Source organism: Coregonus clupeaformis, unplaced genomic scaffold (assembly GCF_020615455.1).
Source record: "Coregonus clupeaformis isolate EN_2021a unplaced genomic scaffold, ASM2061545v1 scaf3651, whole genome shotgun sequence".
Taxonomy (NCBI): domain Eukaryota; kingdom Metazoa; phylum Chordata; class Actinopteri; order Salmoniformes; family Salmonidae; genus Coregonus; species Coregonus clupeaformis.
In genome coordinates this window covers 33,143-39,068 of record NW_025537105.1, presented here as the reverse complement: position 1 = coordinate 39,068, position 5,926 = coordinate 33,143, and the positions used below count along the sequence as shown (strand labels likewise).

Here is a 5,926-nt window from a genome sequence, read left to right as displayed (position 1 = left end):
ATATGTGATCCGCATCAGTGACTGGCACCGCCAAGCTGCCTGTCCTCCAGTGACTAGGCGAGCCTGCCCCCGAGGCTGGTGTTGTACCTTGGATCTAAAGCAACCTTTAGAACGGTGGTTGTACCTGGGACAGATGATCTACAGTGCATTCGAAAGTATTCGACCCTTGACTCTTTTCTACATTTTGTTACGTTACAGCCTAATTAAACTTTTTTAAATTTTTTTATTATCCCCATCACCCAAGCACCACAATTTACCCTATAATGACGCAGAAAAATAGATTTCAGATACTTTTATGAATGTATTAAAGAGCAAAAAGTGAAATATCACATTTACATAAGTATTCTGAGACCCTCTTTACTCAGTACTTGATGAGCTAAACTTTTGGCAGCGACTACAGCCTCGAAGTCTTCTTGGGTATGACGCTACAGCTTGTGCACACCGTGTATTTGGGGAGTTTCTCCTATCCTTCTCTGTCACATTCCTCTAAGCCTGTGTCAGCTGGATGGGGACGCCAGCCGCACAGCTACTTTTCTGTTCTTCCAGAGTGCTTGATCGGTTCTGTCCGGGGCTCTGGGTGGGCCACAAGGACACATCAGGAGATGTCCGGCCCTGCGATTGTCTTGGCTGTGTGCTTAGGGCTATTGTCCTGTTGAAAGGTGAACTTTGCCCCATTCTGGTGAGCCTGGAGCAGGTTTTTTTCACCAAAGACCTCTCTGTATTTGCCCGTTCTATCCTTCCCCGATCCTGACTAGTCTCCCAGTCCCTGCTGCTGAAACATGCATATCCACAGCATGATGCTGCCACCATGCTTCACCGTAGGGATGGTAGCCTGGCTTCTCCAGACGTGACGCTTGGCATTCAGCCAAAGAGTTCAATTTTGGTTTCATCTGCACCGTAGAGAATCTTGTTGCTCTTATGGTCTGAGAGTCTCTTTAGTTGCCTTTAGCAAACCCCTTCGTGGCTGTCGTGTGTCTTTTACCGTAGTGGCTTAGCCTGGCCAATTTCTACCATACAGACTCGATTGGTGGAGGCGTTGCAGAGATGGTTGTCCTTCTGGAAGAGTTCTCCATCTCACTCTAGAGCTTTGTCAGATTTGACCATCGTGGTTCTTGGTCAGCCCCCCCTTCCCCTAATGCTCAGTTTGGCCGGGAAGAAGCCAGCTGCCCAGAGGAAGAGTCCTGTGTAGTTCCAAACTTTTTCCATTTAAGAAATGATGGAGGCTAGCTGTGTTCTCTTGGGGACCTTCAGTGCTAAAGGCAGACATTATTTGGTACCTTCCCCAGATCTGTGCCTCCCCGACACAATCCTGTTCGAGCTCTACGGACACCCCTTCGACCTTATGTGGGCTTGGTTTTGCCTTCTGACATGCTGTACTGTCAATCGGGACTTCATGCAGACCCAGGTGTGCTGCTTTCCGAAATTATGTCCAATCAATTGAATTTTCCACAGGTGGGACTGTTAGAAAATATCTCGAGGTGTAAGGCAGAAACATCTCAAGGATGATTAGTGGAAAACAGGATGCACCTGTACCTCACTTTCGAGTCTCATAAAGGGTCTGGAATACTTTTGTAAATAAGGTATTTTGTTTAGTTTAATAAATTTGCCTGGGCACTCAAAACCTGTTTTCGCTTTGTCATTATGGGGTATTGTGTGTATATTGATGAGGGGAAAACTATTTTTATCCATTTCAGAATAAGGCTGAAACGTAACAAAATGTGGAAAAAGTAAAGGGTCTGAATACTTTGCGAATGCACTGTATGTACAGAGGAAAAGTGAATGCGAATAACAAAACTCTATTGAATGTGACGTTTGTGAGAAATACTATGTTTGCAGTGGGGGCAACGATTTAGCCTAAGCAGGACCACAGCTAAACTAATGCAGTGGAAACACTGATACAGACACTAGTGCATCAAGCCTCACCAGGATGCACAGCGTAGGTGGTCACCCCTTTCCTCTCTGTCATCTAGGCCATTAGATTATGACTATGTAAAATCATCTATCATTGTATCAGTGTGACAAGTTTAATCTAAGTATACACTAGTGCTTCAAGTCTCACCAGGGTGCACAGCGTCACGCCGTCATCTCCTTTGCCCTCCATCATTCTATCCAGCTCCTGGCTGAAGTAGATGTTGGCCAGCTTCTGCGCGCAGTAGGTGAAGAAAGGCAGCAGGTTATAGTTGAGGTCCTGGAAGTCTAACTGGTACTTGTAGTTGGAGCAGGTGAGCGTGACCACGCGGCTGGGGGCCGGGAAGCTTTCAGGTGGCCCAACAGTAGGTTGGTCAACAGGAAGTGGCCGAGGGTGGTTCACACCAAACACATGCTGAAGTTGTCCTCCGTCCAGTCCAGCACGCTGGGCATGGCTGTGAGTGGAGGGGGGAGGTTAGCTAGCGAGATTGCTTAACGTTTGAGTTTCACATGCTAGCTGCTCTGAATGCCAAAGAGTCTAAGGCACATGTCAAACTCATTCCAGAAGGCCTAGTGTCTGCAGGTGTTTGGTTTTTCCTTTCAATTAAGACCTAGACAACCAGGTGTGGGAGTTCCTTACTAATTAGTGACCTTAATTCATCAATCAAAGTACAAGGGAGGAGGAAACCCGCAGCCACTCGGCCTCCGTGGAATGAGTTTGACACCTGTGGTCAAGGGCTTCTTTATGAGGGTGTCTCACAGACTCCTCTCTCTCACCTCGTTGTTGATGAGGATGTCCAACCTCTTCTCTCTCTGAAGGAAGGTCTTACAGAAGTCTCGTCGATGGAGCACATGTTGGCCAGATCCAGCTCCATGTGATGGATGTTTACGTTGTGACCCCTGATCTTGATCTCCCTCACCTTCTCAGCCTTGTCCACGCCACGGCAAGCTATGATGACACGGCACCTGCATCGCCAAGGCAACCGCTGTCTCTTTGCCGATGCCAGCATTGCCACCTAAAAGAGACAGGTAGGTAGGGGAGAGAGAGAATGGATGATGATTATTATTACAAAGCTATGATACACTAGTGTACAGCCTAGTGTACAGCAAACTTTGTGAATTAGACTACAAACAGTCTAAAAACAAAACAGTGATAATCTATTAATGTCAATAAGATATCTCCAACTAAACATCTGAATAAGGTAAAGTTGCTAACAGCACTGTGACTTCTAAAAATGCATTCATCCTCCCTCAGAGGGTTTCCACTAGATAGCACAGCCACAGTCAAAATTGGCTATATTGTGAAAATTCATGAAAACAAAAATGAGCTTGTTGGTCTTCAATTCAAGTGAGGGTTAGGCCTAAGGTTAGCAGTGTGGTTAAGGTTAGGTTACAATTACATTTTAAGAAGAGAAATTGTAGAAAAGGAGGGGGTTTATGACTTTGTGCCTGTGGTAACTAGTAAGGACCCTAAGAGGCGTTACCTGTTTTATTTCATGTTAATAAATACATTTATGCATCACTCACAACCTTTGCAAGTGGGTATTGTATTAGCTAGCACAGGGGGTTTTCAAACGGGGGTCTGCGGCTCCCTAGGTTTTTTTTTTGTGAAAAATATGTTTTATGAATATCGCTAGCTGCAACAGAATACCACTGTGGATACCATTTTTATGTCTCTGCATCCAGTTTGAAGGAAGTTAAAGGTAGTTTCACAAGTCAATGCTAACTAGTGTTAGCGCAATGACTGGAAATCTACAGGAACAGTCAGCAAGCTAGCTGTTCCTGTTCATCCGACTCTGGGGAAGTGGATAAATGGCTTCATTGCCAACATCTCAAACTATCCCTTTAATATGGAAGAAATTAGTCATTGGCGCTAATTACAGTTTTTTTTTCTGTATAGAAAATTCTTAGGCGCCATGTAAGTGGTAATTTTCAGGATGGAAAAACTGTTTCAGTGTCAACTTAAACCGGATAGAAAGCATGTAGAAATGACATTGAACTATATATATTTTTTTATAATACCATATTTGAGAAACTAATTATCAAATAAAAGCTAGACAGTCAGGGAGAATAAAAAATTCCCAAAACTGGGCATTCAGGGCACATGCCCATTGATTTTGTTATAATGTTTGAGCAGAGGAACTCAGCACTTGCCATAGCAAAATGCATATATAGAAATTGACTTTCAGCTTCATGCCAAGCTGTGTAGAATTGCTGGACATTTTATTCAAAACTGCAAAATGTTCTCCCAGCTCAATGGAAACATTTGTAGAATTGCAGAAAATGTGCTTTACAACAAAATGTCCTCTATGCCACCAAGATACCTTTCTAGTTAATAGACTACCTGTCACTCACAGGAGGTTGGTGGCACCTTAACTGGGGAGAACAGGCTCGTGGTAATGGCTGGAGCAGGATATAGGTGGAATGGTATCCAATACATCAACCACATGGTTTCCATGTGTTTGATGACATTCCATTCGCCCCATTCCTGCCATTATTATGAACAGTCCTCCCTCAGCAGCCTCCACTGCTGTCACTGCTACCTGTTTGTTATGAGTTTACACTTCCTCTTCCAATGAACTGTGGGGTGGTCAAAATAATGAAACTGTACCAAATCTATTAATTTTAAAATATGTATTACTTCTAATTGCCATTATAATTTACCTGATGAGAAGACATGATTTAAATTATTTTACTAATATTACATTATCGCGGTCCCTTGGTCGCCGGTTCTACTCGGTGGGGGTCCCTGAGCAAGAAACGTTTGAAAACTGTAAGTCGCTTTGGATAAAAGCGTCTGCTAAATGGCATATTATAAAACCTCTGAGCTAACAGACGTACTGCCAGAAACTGTGGTACTGATGTGATTGTAACTACGCTATGTGCGATTGGCGCTACGTCTACATAGCTAAAGCGAGACAAACCGTCCCTTTCGGCACATGCGCGGCTACTAGCTAGCTAATTTGCTAGCTAGCTATCTGCCTTACCAGTAATGAGAACTGTATTGCCATCCAGTCTTTTCAAGTCCGTGCAATACCTCCTCTTTTTCATCCATTTCAAAAATCAAATAGCAAACTAATGAAGTAATAATCGTGAACAAAATATACATTTTTAGCCACATAAAATAATCATGGATGCTCTTCTTGCAATGACGTCAATGAATGAACTGAAAACTAGCTAGCTAGCGGCTAATAAACTGTAGTTAGCATTCTGGTCGTCGACATCAGACACGAGACATCCATGGCGTACATAGAAACGATTCGTCTTAGTGACAGTTAATAACGAATTCCCATTTCCCTACCAAACAAAGAAAAACTGCTCGAATAACGTATTTCAATATATATTGGTAGCCAGTTGGCTAGCCTGCTAGCGCACAGATAATATATGAATGCGCATGCGTGGAAACATTGTACAGTTCACTCGCGCGATAATTTGTTCTCTGCCGCATCAAGGACGGCGCTACCTACTAGAGAGGTTGCAGTCCTGTGGGTCGCGGACGGAGATTGCGGCGTGGTCGGCATTGTTCATGCTGCGGCCAGTCAGACAGATGACTTTAGATGAAAATGTTTTTGTGCCGCAGATTCATTGGAAACGGTCGATTTTCTACTGTGTATGCGTTAGCCCTAAGCCTACCTACTGTATTAAAAGCCATTTTTTCGCATTATTCACACACTAGTTTCGCGTGCGAGTTCAAGTGCGTCTATGTGTGGTCTCATTGAAAAAGAGTAGGCTGCCTACATAGGTGGAGATTCACGTGGCAGTTAATTTAAACATGAAATTAACTTAAACATAAATATTGATAATGGAAAGAAGTGGAGGGCGCTAAACCAACGTGAGTCGAGGTGCAATAAAGAAAAATGAATAATCATTTAAATGGCACAACGCGCGCATAGGCTGCGCCTTTTCATTTTCAATAGCCTAAGTATGGATTACCAATTTATTTGTCTCTGCCTGCAAATCGTCCTACTAAAAGGCAGGCTATATCCTATATGCAAAACGTTGCAGGTGTCGCTGTCAT

The 5,926-nt window shown here is 43.6% G+C and overlaps 1 pseudogene; it reads right to left on the bottom strand.

Moving 5' to 3' along the window:
- Positions 1-2,059: 2,059 nt before the first annotated feature.
- On the bottom strand, positions 2,060-2,870 carry LOC123490315 (annotated as a pseudogene).
- Between the last annotated feature and the right edge of the window lie 3,056 nt (positions 2,871-5,926).